This window comes from Notamacropus eugenii, chromosome 1, assembly GCF_028372415.1.
Source record: "Notamacropus eugenii isolate mMacEug1 chromosome 1, mMacEug1.pri_v2, whole genome shotgun sequence".
Classification (NCBI taxonomy): domain Eukaryota; kingdom Metazoa; phylum Chordata; class Mammalia; order Diprotodontia; family Macropodidae; genus Notamacropus; species Notamacropus eugenii.
The window spans coordinates 98,411,839-98,434,344 of NC_092872.1; the positions used below are offsets into that span (position 1 = coordinate 98,411,839).

At 36.7% G+C, this 22,506-nt stretch overlaps 1 long non-coding RNA gene across 2 annotated transcripts in view; it reads left to right on the top strand.

Annotated features, from left to right (window-relative positions):
• Nucleotides 1-22,506, top strand: part of LOC140505114 (uncharacterized) — a 95,595-nt gene that overhangs the window by 9,770 nt on the left and 63,319 nt on the right. The gene's annotated exons all lie outside the window — the stretch shown is intronic.

A 22,506-nucleotide genomic window follows, 5' to 3' on the forward strand; every position in this document is an offset into this window, starting at 1 on the left:
TGGTTAAATATTGGCCACATACTTTGAAAAGCTTAGTTTGATGGGGAAGATGGGTGGAGAGAGACAGACAGACAGACAGAAAATGAAAGTATTAAATGGTTGAAGAAAAAAGCAAGCAATTGGTGGAATATGATCCCTTCACCTCTAGCAGAGTGCTATAAGAGGAAAAGGGAAAGAAGATTACTTTCTCCTTCAAAATCTCCCATGATGTCTTGCAAGATAGTTGCTCATTCAATGGGAGACACTACATGCAGCATAGTTGAGAGTTGAGGTTGAAGCAGGAAGCAATTTCAAGGAATATGACTTCTGGCAGCACAGTCAACTGTAGATTCAAGGGAAAACTATCCCTGGCACTTGGGAGTTGAGCTATGGAGACAAGTGACTGATTCACCCAGCAGAGACACTCAGTCCCACAGTATGACAATACCACAAGGAGAGAGCCTATCTGGACTCTATCTGTTTAGTTGATTAGGCATCTCCAATTCTCTGTGACCCCATTTGTGGTTTTCTTGGCAGATTGGAGTGGTTTGTGATTTCCGTGTCTAGCTCAGACAGAAGAGGAAACTGAGGCAAACCTGGTTAAATGACTTGCCAGGGTCATATAGCTAGTAAGTGTCTGAAGCCACATTTAAACACAGGAAGATGTCTTCTGATTTCAGGTCTGATCCTCTATCCACTGTGCCACCCAACTGCCTTATAGTTCTGTAGACTTGAGTTTCTTTGGCCATGTCTTCCATATGTGTGTTTCTCATTATTAGTATACTCTGTTTCTGTACCCACTTCTTTCATTTATGTTTTATGCATTTGTACGAGAGGGTGCTTAGTTTTTTTCTGAGAGGATGTGTTTTATGGCTGTTATTATGTTCTCTCAAATATCTTTTCTTTAATCTAATGATGCTTACTGGCTGGCTATTTAAGATAAGCACATTGGTGAAGAATCCTGAGGTCTAGTTTTAAAGATTGTAGATTCACAGAATACCTTTGAACCTGAGGTCGTAGCTATCTTTCTGGGGACCCAGCCTATGACTTCTGAGTGTTAAGGTGGGGAAGGTATTTCACCAGATGTAGTACCCTATTGGCCTTAGTTTATTGGGTGCAGCAAAGTTCACTCTTATCTGTTTATCCTAATTCATCTTCCCCATCAGTCATTTTTGTTTTATCCTTCCTAGTCAGAATATCATCATCTTTGGTAGGGAAAAAAAAAAGGTGAGGAATTCTGCTTTATTCTATCATTCATTATCATTATTAATATCCCCTCAAATGGGAGTCCTAACTACCTTTGATCTCTTGTGGCCAACATAGCTTATAAGTCTATTTTATTGTCTTTAGTACTCGTTACCGACTTCAATCTGTTATAATCTTTAGCATCCTTGATATTCTTACAAAACAGTCTTATCCTTTTATACTTATGCTGCTACTTTCCCTTTACTTTCATTGTAAGTCTTTTTAAAAATTGCATTTGGAAAATCAGGTCCTTCTGTAGTCATATCAATCTCCTTATAATTCTTTACCTTTTCCTCTTTAATGTAATAATTTGTGCTTATATTCAGAATTTCATTTTGAAGAATGGTACATCTTTCTTGAACCAACTCCCCTTATAGAGTGTTTGCCTATGAGCTCTACCTATACTTTCCCAGAATTTTGATAACGTGCATTTCCGTGTAGAAGTCCAACATTACCATATCCTTTAGAGGGGTCATTTTACCAAGATTTCTGTAATTTTTGCCTAGATAACAAGTTCCTTTTTATTTGTCAGAATTAGTCTTAGAAAGCCACATGCTCTCACCATTTCCTATATATTGTAAAAGATGGGTAAGGTATGGGAGGAAGCAATGACAGAAATAACCAACTACCTTTCCCCCACCACCTGTAAACTCAAATGACACTTATTTTAAAAACTCATTTGGCACTTATAGATAATACACTATTATGCATAGTCAGTTAAATTTTTATTTCTGCTGGCCTATCTTGTATTATTCTTTATAATCCCCTGATTAGACCCTAAACTCCTTGAGGTCAGTTTTCAGTAATGACACATTTCTATGTCTTTCACTCAACTTGTTATAATGCTGTAGAATAGACAAAAATACTACCAATGAGTTCATTATTCTTATTGTGATCATCCACCTCGTAGATTACCTTTTCATAGGTTTAACTCTTTTTCCAACTGTAAATGTGCCTAAGATCAGAAAGTGAAAGCTAGCCACAACCAGACTGTCAGGTTCATTGCTGGTGACTGCCTGATAGATGGGAAGCCATGTTGATAGCCTTATTTCTTTAGAATTAGCCAAATATCTTTTGAGTACTTAACGTGTGCCCAACACTACTGTTGGTGACTGGAGTCCATGTTAGCAAAACAACCAGTGTTGGCAGATTATATGTTGATTTTTTAAAGCTATTTTATATAGAAGTCAAAACTCTGCTTGCTACGTAGTAATTGGCCGTTTCTTTCTGTCAAGGAAATTTATTTTGCATCTTGTGCCAGTAATTTGTCTATTGCATGTCACCAGTGAATTTATTTGTGAAGTGTTCCATCTATTGTTAGTCTCTAGTATTTACAATATGGGGAGGCAATCACTCGTAATAATATAGGTAAAAATACAGAATTAATAGGTCAAGAGTGAAAGTTAAGTTGGATCGGGAAGTGCTTTTTAGAGGAACTGAGATTTAAATATTATTTTTTAAGGAACCCAAGAGGGAGGAAGGGGGAGATTATGCACCTGAGGCAAACCATGAACTTATCTGTTTGCCTTACTGGATAAGAAGGAAAAAGGAAGGGAACAAGCATTTATTAAGTGATTAGTATGTTCCAGACACTGTGCTAAACATTTTAAACAATATTATCTCATTGTATCCTTTCAATAGCCTTGTGAGATAGGTGCTATTATCATACTCATTTTCCACATGAGGAAACTGAGGCAAACAGAGGTTAAATGAATTGTCTGGAGTCACACAGCTAGACAGAGTTTGAGGCCTGATTTGAACTCAAGTCTTCCTGGTCCCAGACTTAGTGCTCAATCCATTGCACTACCTAATTGCATAAAGTCAAGTGGTAACTAAAGAGGAGAAAGGCTAAGGTGATAATAACTAAAGGCTGTGTACTACAGTGGATAGTGTACTAGATTTCGAGTCAGAGAGCATGGGTTCAAATCCTGACTTTGATAATTATCACCCATGAAACCCTTTAAGCTCTAAATTTAGGATGTTATCAATTTTGAGTTCTCTGTCTTCTTTACCAAACAGGCTCTGAATCCAATCAGAGGGTGTATATTTCCAAAGTATTGTTGCTCTTATTTTTTCTTTAGTATTATGTTTATTGATTTAAAAAATAAAATAAAAACTCATCAATTCCCAGTGACTCTCTGTTCCTCACAGAAACATCCTATTAAAAAAAAATCAGTTCAGACAAACAGAATGACGCAGATTCTACCTTGTTCTGCACCTGCTCTCCGCAACCTCTGTGCTGATAGATGGGAGGCATACGTCATCCTTAAGTCCTTTGATGTTATAACTGATCATTTTCTCAAGCACAATCATATTCCATTGCTTTCATATATCAAAATTTGTTCAGCTGTTGGAGTACCCATATTTCATCAAGGTTTTTTCTATTATAAAAAGTGCTGCTATAAATATTTTTGCATATATGGGATTGTTTCCCATCTTTGACTTTGTATTTGTCCAGTTGTGGTATCAATGGGTTAAAAGTAATGTATAGTTTAGTGATTTTAATTTTTGTATAATTTCAGGTGATTTTTCAGAATGCTTGGAAGAATTTCAGCTCTCTTTGTACTTACCATTATTGTCTTTTGTCATCTGACAATCTAATGGATTTGTAGTAAAATGAGTTATTTTAATTTTCACTTATCATCAGGGATTTGATGCATTCCTGTACATAGTTGTTGATCCTTTGCATTTCCTCTTTGGAAAATTTCCTGTCCATATACTTTGACCACTTATGTGTCAGGGAGTGGCTTTTGTTTTTATATTTAAATCATTTCTCTGTATAATTTAGATATTAGATTTTTATTGGAAATTAACTACAAAAAAATCTCCCCCCCTCCATTTAATAGTTTATCTTTGATGTACTTGCTTGTTGATGCAAAAACTTTTCAATTTTATGCAAGCAAGATTGTTCATTTATTTGATTACCTTTTTTGGTTAGTTAAAAAGTCTTCCCCTAGCCCTAGTTGTGGTTTCCCTGCTTTTCCCTAAGTGAGTTGAATAAAGAATTAAGAGCTTTGTTGTGTATTTGAAGGAAACAATGTCCTCACTAATACCTATGTTGGTTCAGATTTGGCAGAGATGGGGGAATAGAGTGTAAAGGCAAAAAGGAAGGTAGGTCAGGTGGGAGGGAAGGAACCTGAGGTTATACTTTGTATCTTTTTCCTCCTCTATATTCTTTTCTCTTTTTTTCTCCTCTTTCTCTTAATCACTCTTCCTTCCCATCCAAATTTCTCATTAATAGAGGCTTATTGCATGTTTTAGTATGATGAAAGTGATAGGTTTATACCCATGACAGGGAGGGGGCTCAAAATAAGAGCTTGATAATCCCCATCTCCAATTTATTGAACATTTGGGAAAGTTTATTGTTTTTAAGTGAGCCTTCTGGTGCTTATTGACTGTTCAGAAGGCTTTCCATTCCTTTCTCAAATCATTCTTGAGAAGAATAATTTGGATAGGAATGGCTATATACTATTGAAAATTCACCCATCTCTCCTTTCTCACTTTAGAAGGTAACTTGACATTCCAAGAACTCAATAAAATAAAAGACTTGCTTCTGGGGAAGAAAATGTGGGGTAATACTAAACCAAGTATTCACAATCTCCGATAGATAATTCTCCAATGGAGGGCACTAAATTGCTGGCAGTCCTTAGTGATAATGCTTCCATGGAGCCTTCATGTCTGGAGAGAAAATATTCCAGAGTCTAAACAAAAATACATTGGATGTTCAATACATAATGACAAAAAAATTTTGAATTTGCGTGTTGCTTTTCTTCTGAGAAAGCTCAAAGTACTCTGCAAACATGACCTCATTAATCCCAGAGAGGAAACTCTAGAATGGCTATGAGAGTAATTAATAATCTGGGGAGGAACTGAAGCCAGCTAGCCTCTGGTGAGATTCATGGGAAATGCCATGAATGAGTGGAATTATGTATCGTTGGCATCCAAGGTTGGGGGGTAGTGAGGGGCTGTTATGACTAAACCCCTTTGCCTACATATACTACATGGCTGAGTTAGCTTAATAAAGTTTATGTCTTTGAATTAAAAAAGATAAGTTACAATTTTTTTTTAATTTCCCTAATGATAATGTATGCAACCTACCCTTTACATGTTAAAACAAATTCCATTTAGGATCTGTGTTTTTAATTTTGGCTTTTCCTAATAAAGGCAGCATGGTACAGAGGGGCAAAATGTAGCTTCCTCATCTGTAAAATGAGGGGATTGAACTAGATGACCTCTAAGATCGTTTCTGATTCCAAATTTATGACCCAGTGTAGCATACTTAAAGCCTCTGGAGAATGTTGATAAACAAATTTTAAAAAAAACATTCATAGTATCCTATGGAGGTTTTTGAATTGAAGGGAACTCAGAGAATAGTTAGTTTAAAATTTTCTTCTTAGAGAAGTCTAAGACCACCTAGAGTTGTGGTGATTCATCTGGGGGCACTTGGGTAATATATATAACATGATCTGAGGCTATACTCCCAACTTGCACTTGGATTGGCAGGTTGGGTTCCCATGGAGGCAGCTGCTACAACTCCCTTGGGATTCCAGGAGTAGTCCTGAAGTATTGACATGTACTCTAACTCATGGGTCCCTACCAGTGTGTTGGCTTCCACAATTACCAGTCATCCACTAGACAGACAATTAACTTTTAGAAAGGAGAATTCGTGAAAGTGATATTGTAAGAATAGTTGATATAGTATCCCCTCAAAGTCCGTAGCACACTTTACTCTCAGTACATGTAGAATCTAGGGTAGAGTGGGCTCAGGCTTAGAAAAGACATTTGGCAAATGAATCACTCACAGCTTCTGATTTCTAGAAGTCCTTTTCCCCCCTCTTTGTGGTGGTTGTTATGAAATTTCCCTTAAACATAGTCTAGTTTTCTTCTGCACTCCTTAGAGAATCTTGAAGCTACCTTTCTTCAGCATTTAGTTTACTCCTGCCTCCTGAGGCAGACATTGCTGCCAGTCACTGTTGTTTTGGGGATGCTGACGTGAAGTTCTAAATCTTCCAGTGTTTTAAAATGCACAAAGTCTTTCTTGGTCAAGGAGAGGAAGGAGAAGATCAAGGCTGAGATTTTTCTCAAGGTCATTTAAATCTCATATACTACAAGTCTTTATCCTACATCTGGATTTAGTGTTAAATATAATCCTTAAATTACCTCCCCTCACCCCAGAAATTCTTTCCTAGGGGTTTGTTTGAGATTGCTTCCTCTACCAACTTGCCAGATCCTTAAATAATGCCTGATTTTGAACTGATTTTATTTAGAAACAACAAGGTATGACTGAATTCCTTTAGCAAATCAAAATATACTTACCCCCCCTCACACACAGAGTTGTGAATTATTGATTTAGGAGAGGTCTAAGCAGTGTTCACATCTAGTTCATGTCTCTTTCATTTGACGTATTCTCCACTGATAATAGTTATGAAGGTTTTTTGTTCAGTCGTTTCAGTCCCGTCCAACTCTTCATGATACTCTTTGGGGTTTTCTTGGCAGAGATACTAGAATGACTTGCTATTTCCTTTTCCAGCTCATTTTAAAGATGAGAAAACTGAGGCAAACGAGATTAAGTGATGTACCCAAGGTTACACAACTAGTAAGTGTCTGAGGCTAGATTTGAACTCAGGAAGCTGAGTCTTTCTGACTTCTTACCTGGGGCTCTATCACTGCTGTGCCTATTTGCCTCAGGGTGCAGCATCTTATTTCAGCTGGGGTAGGGACAATTGATTCTATTTATGCCCTGTCTTTACAGACCGATCTTGGATTCAAACCCAGGGTAACTGGGTTTTCCATGTCCAGTGTTCTTTCCATAAAACCGTGCTGCCTTTTCTTCCTACACCATTAACATTAGGAATAGTGCAGGGAAAGACAAGTTCTGTAGTATAGAATTTGTGATGTGTTGGGTTTTTTTTTTAAAGTTTCCGATGAAGAGAGCCAAAATTTCTTATTTTTGGTTTCTGTCTTCAGTAGTATCTGAGTTACATGCAGTCAAGCTGCTTGTTCTTTTTTTTTTTTTTTTTTTTGTTCCTGAATACTGCTTTCTCGCCTGAATTTCTTTAAATTCCTACAGACACTGAGCATTGAGAATATTGAGAAATTCTCAGAAAAGGAAGCTCTGGATACAGACCTTGTCATTATAATTTTCTTAAAATTCAGGGAAAACTTCGCTGGAAAAATTATTGGAAATTATTATGACAAAGTGGAAGTAGGAGATACTTGCCAGGTCAGAGTCTATTCCCAGGTCTCTATATCATTCCAGCTGACCTCAGTGACAGCTGGTTTCACTGTATTTACATCTGTCAGAATACCCTTTCTACCTGATTAGTTAGTTGATCAGAATCCTTATTTTCCAAATCACTGAAGAATATTTGGAAAGAAGCATCACTAGCCATTTAAATCTGGCACAACTACAAATCCTTATCCTGTATCTAGATTTAGTGTTAAATATAATTTTTCAACTACCAAAGTGTTCAGTTGATTGAACCTTATTTTGTTCAGTTATCCCTCTTTGGGTTCTTCCTCTCTCCTCATCCCCCACTCAGTACTATAACATTTGTTTCCCTCTTAAAGTACCCCTTTGTTTCTCTTGTTTTATATGCATGGTGGTACTGGGAGAGACTTTGCTCACTTGGAGTTAAAGAAGAGTCTGTAATATTTATTACCATTGCTTCACTCTTTTCCCTAATCCATAGGATATACTGCTGCCAGATCAATCTTCTTAAAACTTTCAAGACTATTCAAAACCTAGTTCCTGTCTACTTATCCAGCATTTTTTTAAACTACCATTTACCTGAGTTAACCCTCTGGTACAGCCATGTGCTGGCCCACCAAATGTGCCATATTTTCCAAACATGTCTTGAGTATCTGTTCCTTCATTCATCAGCTACCTTTCTCACCTCTCTTCACTTGCAGCAGGGTCTTTTCCTTCATGTCCAGCTCACATCCCACCTTTTCTATTTGACCTTCTCCTACCAGTCTTGGCCTGAAGTGATCATTTTCTGCTCCTAATCCTGGTGCTCTTGGTTTAATGATTCATTTGATACAATGTATATTACCTTTTATTATATTTACTTTTATGTATGTTCTTATTATCATGGGAGGCAGGTGACCCTAGATCCTAGGGCCTAGACTCTCGGGCCATGTCAGAAGAAAACAAGCTATGGAAGGACTGGTCAGGGTTGGGAGGGCTTCAACTATAAAACCAATGATCTTGTGAAGACCGGTATCATAGCCTGTTGAGAGGAACTGGGAGATAATAGGACAACTTCCCTTAGACTTGGGAGAATTAGGTTTAGATGTTGGATGGGGTCTAACAATAATCTAATCTCATCATCAAGTACTTGATGGTGGACAAGTCACAATGCTCTGGAGTTTGGTTTTCTCATCTGTTAGAAAGGGGATGATACTTGTATTACCTCCCTCTCTTTGTTGTCCTAAAGAAGTTACTTTTTAAATCTTAAAAAGGAATATGAATATGTGCTGCTATTACATTTTAGCAGGAACAAGGATTGTGTAGCAATAGACTTGGGGGTCTAGTTTCTTATATTTGCTCTGGAACTAAGGCTTTAAAATGTTCTGAACCTTAGTTTCCTTACCTATATTATCCAGCTTACAAGACTGATAATGAGAAGGACCGAGACCTGTGATTTCATTGTTAGAAGCAACTCCTGCATAAGGATACGCCTTCTACCCATGATAGTTGACAGTATCTATGGAACCTACTCTTAGACAGTTGCATAGAGGACTGGAGGTTGGGTGTCTTGCCCAGGGTCACCCAGCTTGTGTCAAACATAAAACATGAATTCAGTTAAGACTAGCTTCAAGGCTAATACTCTGCCCACTAAACCACACTGCCTCAGAATGTTTGATGTCAGAACAAAAGACATAAAATGCATAAATACACCAATTATAAATGCAGCAAGAAGCTTATCCCATAAGAATTAACCATTAAGTTATTATTTTTAATGTCATTTTCCATCCTTTCCCCCTCATGAAAGTCCAAAATAACTGTTTGCTAAAGCAGATGGGTTATAATTTCTATCAGTGTAGGACAAATATCTACATGGATAAAATCATGGACCTCTTGTAATTGGGCTCTCACCATGCCTGGGGCATTTTGCAAGTGACTGCATTTGAAGAGAGAAAATAACTCATAACTCATAGAATTAGTGCTTGAGCTGGGTGAAGTCTGAAGTTGGTGCAAGAGCTTCTCCAAGGGCTACATGTGGTTCCGGACTTTCTTCAGGATAGACTCCAGGGAAGAGAGAAAGACTTTGGAAATTGTAGGCATGTCAGGGACACAGATTGCTTAGTACACCCCCGATTGCCATCTTGCTTCCCTAGAGTCTTAGGAGATTTTGCCTTGAGTGAGATCTGACCCTCTTATTTTGACTGAGGTGCGATCTCATCTTGCTCCCATTTTGTACATTGTCTGGTATGATCTAATCTGTAATTCCTCTACTTTGTTGTTTGCTGGATAAGTGAGTTTATTGGCTGTTTGATATTTGTGATGTTCTGTTATGTAACCAGTATTTGATGGGGAAGGCCAAGCCCAAGGACGTAAGCTAAAGGCTAGCAACCAGGGAAGCAAACTTCATCCTGAACCAAAATGTTACCCCTAGATCAGCAATACCTTAAGAGACCAGGCAGAGATAATTCTCTTCTGATACTCCTCTTGAATCTAGGTAAAGGAAGGAGCAAGCAGTTACCCATGACCCTTCTCTCCTTCCCCTGAGGACAGTCTTTTTTGGAAAGGAAAGGATGAGATTCTAGACATTTCTCTCAGTATTGGACACCAGCCTCATGTCTGTATATTTAGACAAATCAGATGGACACAGCATGTGCCCTTTCTCTTCAGTTAGTTTGGAAGCCCTTGAGTGCTTGACATATAGTAAGGACCTAATTGTTGATGATGATAGTAAAAATCCAAACTGTGCTAGTGCCTGTAACACTCTGTCAGACATATTTTCTTGCATGGCAGTAATGTCCTTTATCCTCGGTGTCTGTTTCGAAAACCTTCAAAAGTGGACAGTTCAAAAATTAATCAACAGTGATCATCCATAGTGAATTGAGGGAGGCAAGTGTTCCATCCATCCTAGTCTCCTTGTTCCTTCCAGTCACTCTTATTGTATTTTCTTTAAATGACAAAAATGAAAAACAAAAAACAAAACCTATATCAATTGATGCACAGTTCCCCTCAAATAGAAACCCAAACCAAACTAGATTACAGCTTTGATTGATGTAAAGACTCTGTATATAAAATTTTTTGGTGATCCCATAACTGAATGCTTTGGGAACAATATAAAATAAACCTGATATAAATTTCTGCTTTATGATTTTTTCCCTACACTGACTACATCTAAATTGAGTCCACTGTCAGTGGCTTTGTGATCTCATTGATGGAGGTGGTATTGCCTTAAACAATAAAGGTTACAGTTACTCATGCTTGCCCATTCTAGACATTTAAACTTCAGAAATAATTGTGTATTGCAAACAAAGATTCATGGTGTGTCCAACTATCTTGGAATGTAAGCTCCCATAGGGAAGGGATTATGCAATGTACTATGCCAGAGAGCTGGGTACACTTTTGTTGAGAGTAAAGTGTCTATTCTGAGCCCATGAAAAGCAATCTTACATCCCCTGGGGTTCAATGAAAGCTAGTTAGCTGTTTGTTCTTTAAACACAGATCACTACAACCATGAACCTGGATACAACTTCTCCTTTGACTACCCCTTCTCCCCTGTGACCAAATCCACATCCTTAGATCTGGAGTAGTTTTTGTGGGAGTAGGCATGAGAATGACTTAAGGATGTCTGACAGTCCAGTAAACCATAAAAGCATCTTATTCTCTGCCTGTTTTGGGGGATAATCCTTGAAGCACTTTTATTATAAACTTTAGTCCCCAAGCTCCAGAGGATCCCTGTGGATAGAAATATATAATTAAATAAGAATTTTATTGATGCCTTTTGTTTTTGCATTGCATTCATTTTTGGATGTATTACACCTTCTTCCCCTCCTCAGTAAACTTTTTCCTTGGTAGAAAGGAAACAAAAAGTTTGGCAAACCCAACCAGCCCATTTACTTCATCAGAATGTATATATGACATTCCGTACTCATAGCCTCTCACTCCTCCAAAAAAGGAGGGTATAGGATCATAAATTTAGAGCTGGAAGAAACCTGAGAGGTCAGCCTCCTTATTTTACAGGTGAGAAAACTGATGCCTGTAAAGATTAAATGAGTTGTTTCAGATCACACTGGTAGTTCAGTGGCAAAGGTGGGATTTAAACTCGTCCTTAGACTCCAGATCCAGCGTTCTTTCCACTCTCTCATGCTGCTTCTCCCAGAGTCCAGTTTAGTTGTTATAATTATATCACATTCAATTTAATTTTACTGTTTTTCCCACTTTGTTGTAGCCATTGTATGTTATTTTACTGGTTCTGCTTCCTTTACTTTGCATCAGTTATTAATAGGTTATTCCATATTTATTTAAATTCTTCTCATTTATTGTTTCTATTACATTCATGTTTCACAATTTGTTCAGCTGTTTCCTAATCAATGGGTATTTTATTTGCAATGATTTGCTACAGCAAAAAAAAAAATCTATGAACATTTTGGTAAATATGGGATCATTTTTTAACTTTGACATCCTCTCATAGTATTTACTTTATAGTGAGATCTCTAGGTCAAAGAATATAGACATTTTAGATGCATTTTTTTTCCATTGTAAAAGTCTAAACTGTTTCCCAGAATGAATCGGTTCATAGCTCTAGCAACAGTGGCTGTTAGTATGCTTGGCTTTCCGCAGTTCCTTCAGCATTGACTTTTGCTGTCATCAGTTTTCTGGATGAAACATCAGATTGGTTTTGCATTTTTATTAGTTATTTGAAGCAATTTTCAAATGGCTGTTAATAATTTGTAATTCTTCTGAGAACTATTTTTCTCTTATCCTTGGAATACTTATCTATTGGATAATGATAAAAGTTTTAACATTTCATATAATCAAAATTGTCTTTTATTTTTCCATGATATCCTCTGTCTTCTTTTGTTTAAAAATTCTACTTCTAACCATCCTGACTCCAGCACTCTCCACAGTGTGCCAACCAGCTGCCTCTGAAGGTACATCTGTCTGATTTCCTCCCTTCTTCACCTTAAATAAAATTACCTTTTTTTAAAAAGAAATATAAGTTGAATAACCTGAAACATGGCATAAAATGCTTTTATAAACATAGTGATTTTTCAGTGATTTGGATGCAGAGAGGGGTCCTTTTATCATGTTCTTCAGTAGTTTTTGCTGAAGTGTGTTCTTAGGTTTATCAGTTTGTTTCATTATTTCTGATTCATGCATATCTAATCCCTTTTATTAACCAATTTTTCATCTTGTACCAAAGTATTTTTTAAAAATTATTGTTGCTTTATAATATAATTTGAATTCTAGAAGCAGTGGTCTGCCTAAATTCTTCCCCCCCCCCCCCCAATTATTTCCCTTTAAATTGTGGACTTTTTTTACTCATAAATTCTTTTATTTTGTGTTGGGGTATCTAACATTATGAAGAATGAGATAGCACAAAATCTGTTAATTGACATGGCTTTTGTGCAAGCAATGAATATCCCTCCAATTCTTTGTCTCCCCTTGTTTATATAAAGAGCTTTTTTATTGTACTCCTACAAGTCATGAGCATGCCCTAGAAGACTGAGAGATATTTTCTGACTTTAGTTATTTTAACCTCACTTTCACATTCTGTCATTCCTCTGTTTTGTTATTATAATATAAAATGTTTGGTTTTTGTGGATTTATTGTATTGTATTACATGGATTATTTCACTGAAGTTATTAATTATTTCACTTAATTTCTTTACTGATTCTTTGAGAGTTTCCAAGTAAACAATTCTAACCTAAACAAATGGGGATAATTTCATTTCTTCTGTGGCTGTTTGTGCCTTTAATTTCTTCTTTATAATTCCTACTGGAGTAAGGATTTATTATTTGACAAAAAGTTCAGGGAAAATTGGAAGGCAATGTATGGTTTGACATCTCACATCTATGAGCAAGTTATGCTCCAAATGGATACACGAGAGATTGGAAAAAAAAAAAAGAGCACGTCATATGAACAAATCAGAGGAACAAGGAAGACATTTTCCTTTCATATCTAAGGATAGGAGAAGAGTTTATGCTTAAACAAAGAATATAGAAGGTCACAGACGATAAAATAGACAATTTAGATTAGATAAAACTAAAAAGGTTTTGCACAAATTAAACCACTGAAGGTAAAATTGGCAGGGAAATAGTTAAGTGGGAAGACTATTTACAGCAAGTTTCTCTGATAAGAGTTTCAAATCCAACATATACATAGAAGTGATTCAGACATAAAAGGGAGCTTATTATTATTTCCCAATAAATAAATGATGAATCCAAGCTACCAAGTCATATGGAAAAAACCTAATAATTAGAGAATGGCAAATTAAAGTTACTGAGGTGCCACTTCATACCAATCTGGTTGGCAAATGTTGGAAGGACTGTAAAGAGGACTTACAGTGACTGTTGATGAGGTTGTGAATTAGCTTAACCATTTTTGGGGAAAACCCCAACAATTTGGAACTATTCTTCAGAAGTCATTACACCTCACCCCCTATGATGGAGATATCACTAGTAGGCCAATATACAAGAGATAAGAGATGAGGACCTGTATATTTTAAGGAACTCTTTTTTGTGGTGATGATAGCAAGGAATTGGAAACTAAGGGTGTGCCCACCATCCGGGGATATGACTGAACCAATTATGATATGTTTGTGTGAGTTATTTTTGTGTTGTAAAAAATGATGGGTGATTTCACAAACAATTTGGAAGAATCATCTGGGAAGAACACAGGGCAGAATCAGGAGAACGTTTTATATAATGACAATGACACATCGTTACAACAATGAAAAATTTAAGAACTCTTGATTACTGAAATGACCAACTACAATTCCAGAGGACCCATGATGAAGCATGCTACTGACTTTCTCATAGACATGATTGATTCAAGATGCAGAAGTAGACATGGTTAATGTGGGAATTTGTTTCACCTTATTTTGTACATTTGTCATAAGGATTTCTTTTCTTTTTTTTAACCTGGGATAAAATGGAATAGATTTGCCGAAAACAAACAAATGAAAAAGACCAGAATGGAAGGTCAGAAGAAATCACAGACCAGAAGGACTGCTTTGAATCTGTATTTTGAATTGATTACCTACTGCAAAATAAAAGCAAGCTGAAAATAATGAAGATTTTCTCAGGCTCATGCTCAGTCCCTTCCTTCTGTTCTACAATATTTATGGAAATTATAATTTTTTGTGGTTTGTAAATTTCAGAAAAATAATGTCACCCTCTTATCTTGCTGCTACCAGTAGCATTTCTGGAGCTATGCCAAACAATAATGGGTAGAAAATACATCCTTGTTTTACCCTTCTTACTAGAAATTTTTCTAGCTTTCTTGTATTGCAAATAATTCTAGCTTTGGTTTTAGATATACTTAAAATAGTAAAAATGGCTTTCATATGACTATGCTTTGTAGGATTTTTGGCATGAGAGTTGCATTTTTGTGGAAAGATCTTTCTGCATCTGTTGGAGAGATGATATAGTTTTGACTGTTTTTGTTTTTAATACGATTATGTTGTTGTGTTGCTAATGCTGAACTCTTCCTGCAAACCCTGGCAAAAATTCACCTTGGTTATTACAATGGATATTTCTTTTTGACTGTTTTCTTTTAGCTAGGATTTTATTTGACATATTCATATTCATTAATGATATTGAGTTCTAGTTCTTTCTATGCTTTTGCTCTGTGATTTAGATATTAAGACCATATTTCTCCAATAAAAGGAATTTGGTAGAATTTTTTTCTGAATTATTGAGAATAATTTGTGAAGCATAAGCATTAATTGCTCTTTAAATATTTTGTAGAGTCCATCTGTAAATCATCCTGGATCAGAGTTAGTTTTTCCTTCCTTTGGTAATTATTTTATGACATTTTCCAGTTTCACTTTCTGAGGTTGAGAAGGTTTTTTTTTTTTTTTTTAAATTTTATTTTATGTTCTGGTATTTTGGACATTTTGTATTTAGTAGATAATCATTAATTTCCTCTAAATTCTTGGATTTGCCAGCATATTACTGTTTCTAATAGATTCTGATAATTTATGTTTTAGAAATATGATTTTCATCTCTTAAATAATGGATTAGAGTTCTTTTTTGGTTAACATTTTGAAAGAAACAGCTTTGAGTTTTGTTCATTTTTTCTGTAATCTTTTAAAAATTTCTCCTAGTTTTTAGGATTTCTTCTTTGGTATTTTTGCTTCTCTATTTTAAAGATTATTGTACACAGTTTATTCTTAATATTTTTCTGTTTTGTTAATATATGTTTTCAGAGATATTTTTTTTCCCTGTGGGTTCTGATTTAGCTGAATCCCTCAAAATGTTAATATGGTGTAATAACATTATCATTCTTTTACATAATTGTTCATTTTTCTGTTATTTATTCTTTGAGAAGCTCATTATTCAATATGTCATTATTACATCTCTTTTGTAGGTCTGTAGTTTTATGTTCCTTTTATTAACTACTTTCATTGTGTTTCTGTCTGTAAAGGAATTCTTTAATATTTTTGCCTTTTTAAATTTATAATTTTGTGTTCTAGCATTTGGTTGGGTTTTTTTTAAAGTACCATATGGTGCAGAGAAATGTGAATATTCTTTAATGTGTCTACTGAGTAGTGACAAAAATTTTAGATCTAACTTCTTCAAGTCAGTTTATTGTTTTGCTTTTGTTTTATATTTCTCTTAGATTTTTCCAGCTCTAACAGGACATCAAAGTATTATGTAAACATTGCATTAACTATCTATGCCTTCTTCCAGTTTAGGTAGCATTTCCCTTATGGCTTTGGATGCTATACCATTCGTGCATTTGCATTTAGCATTGATTTTCTTTTGTAGTCTATGAAACATTTAAACATCATGTGGTTCTCCCGTTATCTCTTTTAACTCTTTGAAATTTTATTTTTGCTTTGTCTGATATCCTGATTGCAACACTTTTCTTGGAATCATCTGTAGCGCCAATGTGATATTCACAGCCCCTGTCGCAGCCATGAGTATCCCAGTGCAATTCTGAGTTGCAAAATACAACAACCCTCCACATGGAAGACAGAACCAAAACATTTATTCAGATACCAGAAAGCCAAATCCATCATAGTAACAAAGACATCTATACACAATAACAATGCAGAGGATAATACCATCCCCAAGCCTTCTCCTTGCTAGGATCCCCACCAACCAGTTCCCTTAAACAAATCACAAACAGGCTCCCCCAAACAAAATCACAAGCAAGCTCTTTCACTCACACTGGCCAGCTGCCAGCTTGCCTGCATCCTTCCTAGCTCTAACTGCTCTCATGACCAAATTTTCTCTCAACTTTGCTCTAGCTCTGCTTCTTCCTGTTCCACCCAATTCAACAAACTCCTCCCACCACAGGCTTCATGTGACTCAGACTTCCGTGTGACCCAGGCAGGTCATGTTAATGTTCACATGTTAATGAATGGGAAAGATCTTCCCATTTAACTTACCATTAAGGTATTAAGACCATATTTCTTCCATAAAAGGAATTTGTTAGAATTCTGATTATATCTGATACATGGTAAATTGTTCCACATTTTCATTTTTATTCTGCCTTCATTTTTAGATGTGCTTCTTGTAGATATTAGATTGTTGAATTTTGCTTTTTTATCCATTCTATCTTTCTCTTTTATTTTGTTTTGTTGGATTGTTTAATCCATTCATGTTGAAGGCTATGTTTATTAGAAATATATTTTCCTCCATTTATTTCTTTCTCATTTTTTCCCCTTTAATTCCACTTTTCCTTTAAATTACCACTTTGTCCCTATAAATGTATTTTTCTACCACTATGTTGTTGCTGCTCTATTCCACATAATCCCCCCTTTTTAAATTCACCTGCTCCATTCCAAGTCTCTTGGATTTACTTAAATTGTTAATTTCCTTATGTAGTGTCTTTTTGGCCTTTCCCTTCCCCCTTAGAAATATTTAATTTCAGAGCTTTCCTCATAGGAGTTCGGAAGTATTCCAAATGGGGTTCTAGTTATAGCAGGAATCCCTAGGCTTGCTTTTCTTCTTTACTAAATGATTAAAAATTTCTTAAATGAAGGTAGAAACCATTTCCCCTTTCTATCTACTCCATCAATGGTCTACCAGTATGGATGGTACCTAAGTACAAAGAATACAGGAATCAAATGAATCTAAGTTCAAAATCTTATCACTGTGACCTTGGAAGTCACTAATCTGTCCAGGATTCATTTTTCTTTGTAAACTGAAGGAAAGTGGTCTAAATGACCTTGAATATCCCTTCCAGTTCTGAATCTATGATTATTCAGAAAACCCCTATCCTGTTCAGGTAGTATTCAGATTTAATGAACCTATAGGGGTTCCTTACCTGACCCCTTTGGGGAGACCAATAGACTCTTGAATAAAAGATGACAGGCTTTTGGTTTGGCTGGTCTCTCCAGCAGTATTTATCAAAAAGGAGAAAGAAATGACCAAAGGTTGAACTGTTTCAACAAAAGTGTCTATCAAAATACTCCAGTATAAATATTCTACCGAGTTACGCTTTTGTCTCCAGGCACCACAATTTCTGCTGAACTAAGGAATAGTAGGGATAGCCATTCAGAATTACTCTTTCTCTCCAACTCTTCAGCTTTCAGTTAGCTGAAGGCAGCCTTCCAGTGAAAATTTAAAGAGCCTACCCATATTCCATTATTTAACTAGGAACTGAATGAGTGCATGATTTTCTGCAAAGGTTCATATTGGGAACACGTTTATAGTAAAACTGTCAAGTATAGAATAATGCTATGCTTGAGAGCAAGGTGGCTTCATTCATCGTGTTCTAGAAAGTCAGGACTTTTAGAGGAGCTGATAGTTGCAGTGCCTAGAGAGGCAACAAGAAGAGACTGATGAACTTGGAATCGTAAAGACTAATCTTGCCTCAGACACTTATTAGCTTTGTGTTGCTGTGCAAGTCACTGAAACTCTGCCTCAATGTCCACAACTGGAAAATGGGAATAATAATACCTATATTCCTTAACTCATAGGGTTGCTATGAGGACCATATGCACTAATTCATCTAAAATTTACAAAATTTTAAATGGCTGTTTTAATGCATTAGTAAAAATAAGAGGAAAATGAAAAAAATGCTGCTAAATCAGTGGAGCCTATTCATTTGACTCTACCACTTGGGAAAACCTAATAGTCCAGGATGCCTTTGGAGGTTCTGATTTTCTTACAGGGATGCACCAGCATTCTGGAAAAAAAAAAACCCACTCATGTTTCAAGAGAGGCAGTGTTGCATAATGGAAAAGGAGCTAGCCTTGAAGATGGGAAAACCTGGATTCCAATTCAGCCTCTGGCACATATTGGCTGTGTAATTGTGGGCAAGTCATTTAATTTTTCAGTGTCCCAGATGACTCTTTCAAACTTTAAGTTGAAGAGAAAGTGCTGACCAACATTGGAGGAGGAAGTTTCTCACCCAGGGAGTTCCCTGTGCCAGTGAAATCATAGATCTTGACCCTATTGGTGATTCAAGAAGATCTCTTTCTGTCCATCAGTCTTGACTTGATGAAGAAAACACTTCTTTTGAAGTGAGTGGGAAAAGAGGGGCTAATTGCTCCCTCTTCGTATTTTATGGGCTTTTGACAAATAGATGTGGGGGTATCTGATTGATTCTCAGTTACACACACAGTTGATTTCCCTTGTTGAATGGTCCTTGCCTGCAGTTTGGATGAAGTAGGGCCTGTCCTTGCCAGGTGTTTAGAATTAGTGTATGTTCTTCAAACATCTGCTACATCTTGCTTCCAGGGTGGCTCAGTGCCAATATGGGGCTAAGTAAATTTTTAAAGGAAAGAAGTGATTTGGGCTTAAAGATGCCAGAAAGCACTACTTAATTAACAGCCTGATTAGGGAAGTATTTATGGATGAACTGTAGAAAAATTCTCATTCTCCAGCTTTTTCTTCTGTTTGATGGAGGGAAAAGAAAGAAACTTGGCATGCTAAGGGAAAATCAAGGAAACAATTGTACTAGGGGTAACAGTTGTTTTGTTGTGTGCATGTGTTTTATGTCATTCTTTTGCATTGAGGAAGGAGTCTTCCAGTAGTTAATTCTACAGAAGAACACATCAATGCTTGTGTATTCCTATTTCTTGCTTGTCAGAGGGCATTTGAAAATTTGATATAAAAACTTGGAATTGAAAGGCCAATAAAAAAGCCACCTAATCCAATTCTTCCTGATGCATGGATTCCCTTGATTACATCCCTGACAGCTAATCACCTGATCTGTGCTTGAATATCTCCAGTGATGGAAAAATAACTATCTCTTCTGATAGCCCATTCCATTTTTTAGAAACTTTGCTCTTCTCTCCCCTCACCCAATCCTGAGTCCAAATCTACCTCCTTGTAACTTCCTGTCCATTATATCTACAGCCCTTCCTCAGTCTGGATATCTCTAGTTCTTCAATCTTATTCTCATATGATGCAGCCTCTAGTCTTTTTGCCATCCCAGATGCCCTTAAATTTGTCCTTCAATGTCTTTTCTAAAATGTAGTGGCCAGAACTGGACACAGTATTTCAGACATGGTTTGATGATGTCAGAATACAGTAGAACTGTACTTGATTCAGTAAGTACTTATTAGACATCTACTATATACTGGGATATTAGAAAGACTAAAATGAAATGACCTCTGGGCTAAAGGTAGGTGGAGAGTAGACAAAAGGGTCACAGGTAAGTAAACAGATATAAAAGAAATATAATTTCTTAGGTGTGTGCCAACAAATGAGGAGATCAGAAAAGGCTCCAAAGGTGAGCCTTGAATCCAAAGAGGTGGAGGTGGAAAACCCATAAGGTTCTGAATTAAGGACAATCACCTAATTCTGGTGTCTAGAAGTCAGTTTTTTCAAAATCAAAGCAGAGTTCAGAAAATGTTCTTTCCCCGTCATCAGGTACCCCCAAATGTCACTCTTATGGCAGGATTTTATCTGTCCATTCCTGGGGTGTTCTCACTCTTCCTCCTACCCCCTCCAAGGAAGAAGAGTGGAAGGACATGAATAAGGAGAGAAATATTAAAGTGGGAAGTAAGAGGGATGCAACTATAGTGCCCTCTGTTTCTTCACTAATGACCTCACACCCTATATCCTACATAGCCCTGAAAGAAATAATTAAAGAGAACCAGTTAGAGGACACTAGTTCTGTTGGTGTAGCTTTAGATATTGAGAGACAATGTGTCTTAATGGATAGAGAGCCATCTTCAGTCAGGAAGCCCTGGGTTTAAGTAGCAGTGGCAACTCCAGGGACAATAGTCAATTCCCTAAAACTATGAATTGCAAAGTACATGCTGGTCTTCTATGATAAAGTTTCTTTGCTGGCAATTCCCTATGCCAATGCAATCACCGGTTTGGTCCAAAACAAATAACAAAAATAAAAGATCTTGAGTTTGAAATGTAGGTCTTTGTCTAGTCAGCTGCTTTCTAGTCATATCGTCTCACTCCTTAACTTAGAATAAAAAAAAAAAAGTCAGCTGTGCCAGTATAGGACATGAATTCCAACTACACTTTCACTTGATAGGCTTGTCCCATTGTTCCAACCAGTCTGGTTTTGTTTGTGGATGCTAATTTAAACATCTAACTTATTAGCTATTGATCCCAGCTTTATGCCACATGTAAATCCATTGTCTACTATCTACAGCTTCATCCAAGTCATTGGTAAAAATCTTGAACAGAATAGGACCATGGACAACTTTGCGAAGTTCCACTAGACACCTCCCTGATGGCTAAACTTGATCATTGTCACTTTGGGGGAGGGGGGTTGCTAAATTAATCAACTAACTGCAGCCATCTAACTTTCCTACTCTACAAGGATCACACAAGGATATCAACTATTCCACTGAATTGAGGTATATTTAATGTTTATTAACAAAACCCTAATATGACTTGATCTTAATGAACTTGTACTGGCTAGTATGACTGCCATTTCTTTTTCTAAATACTCAAGAGTCATCCCTTCCATGTGTTTGAGAATTCCATCCTAGTGTTTTGTTTTCTTTCAAACTCACTGGCTTATGGTTTGAAGAATCTACTTTCCGCCTTTTTTGGGGGGTGGGGTGGGGCAGGCAGTGACATAGTAATCAGGGTTACATTTGTCTGTTCTCATAGTGCCCCTCTCCTTCTCCATGATGGTTCAAATATTGTAGAGAGTGTTTGGGCAATCTCATTTGCAAGTTTCCCCCCCAACCCCATATCTTGTAATCTCTTCAGATCAAGTTACCTAAGTTTCTTGGGGACAGCTAGGTATTCTAAAGCCTCATTTTCACTTACCTTGATTATCAGCTCTATCAGTGTTGGTACTAGATGTGCTTATTCTCCTTGGTTGTGTTTGTTTTACCAAAGGGTACGTTTCTCCACAGCTCAAAAAAATAGTTTGGCAGGAAACAAACCAGAGGATGGGTGGAGACTGGTGTTTTAATGTGATCCCTATAACAAAACAATTTTATGAGAATATGTTGTTCATAAAGTTTATGTGACATTTTTGAGGATGGTGCTCCAATTTTTTCTATATGAATGTATCATCAGCAGAACCAATTAATGCAATTAATTGACCTCCATTTCCAGCTAAGTGGAAAAGCAGAGAGAGTGCCTGGAGTAAGGAAAACTCATCTTCCTGAGTTCAAATCTGGCCTCAGACACTTACTAGCTGTGTGACCCTGGGCAAGTCACTTAACCCAGTTTGCCTCAATTTCCTTGCCTGTAAAATGGGAGCTAGAGAAGGAAATGATAAACCACTCTAGTATCTTTGCCAAGAAAACCCCATATGAAGTCACAGAGTCGGATGTGACTGAAGAAAGACTGAACCACAACTTTCCATTGGAATGATGGATGAGTGTGTTGACTAACATTGTTCTAAATTGAGGATAGAAAAAGACCAAGGTCTCCCACTGCACTTCGATTCTCTCCAGTCATCCTGACCCATGTCTTGCCGCTGGGCTCCTGATGACGCTTGCATAGCCCTGCCTCACTTAAATCCAATTTATTTACAAGTCAAGACATCACTCTCCAGATGTCATTGATCCTCTTAAGAATGAAGAATGAACAGCAACAAACTGAGGATGAGAGGGGCTCAGGACTTCCCAAGAGGAAGAAGTTAGTTACTTAATGGTATTAACCCTTGCCTTTTCTGGAAGGATGATCCTGGAATCAATTTTTCAAAGA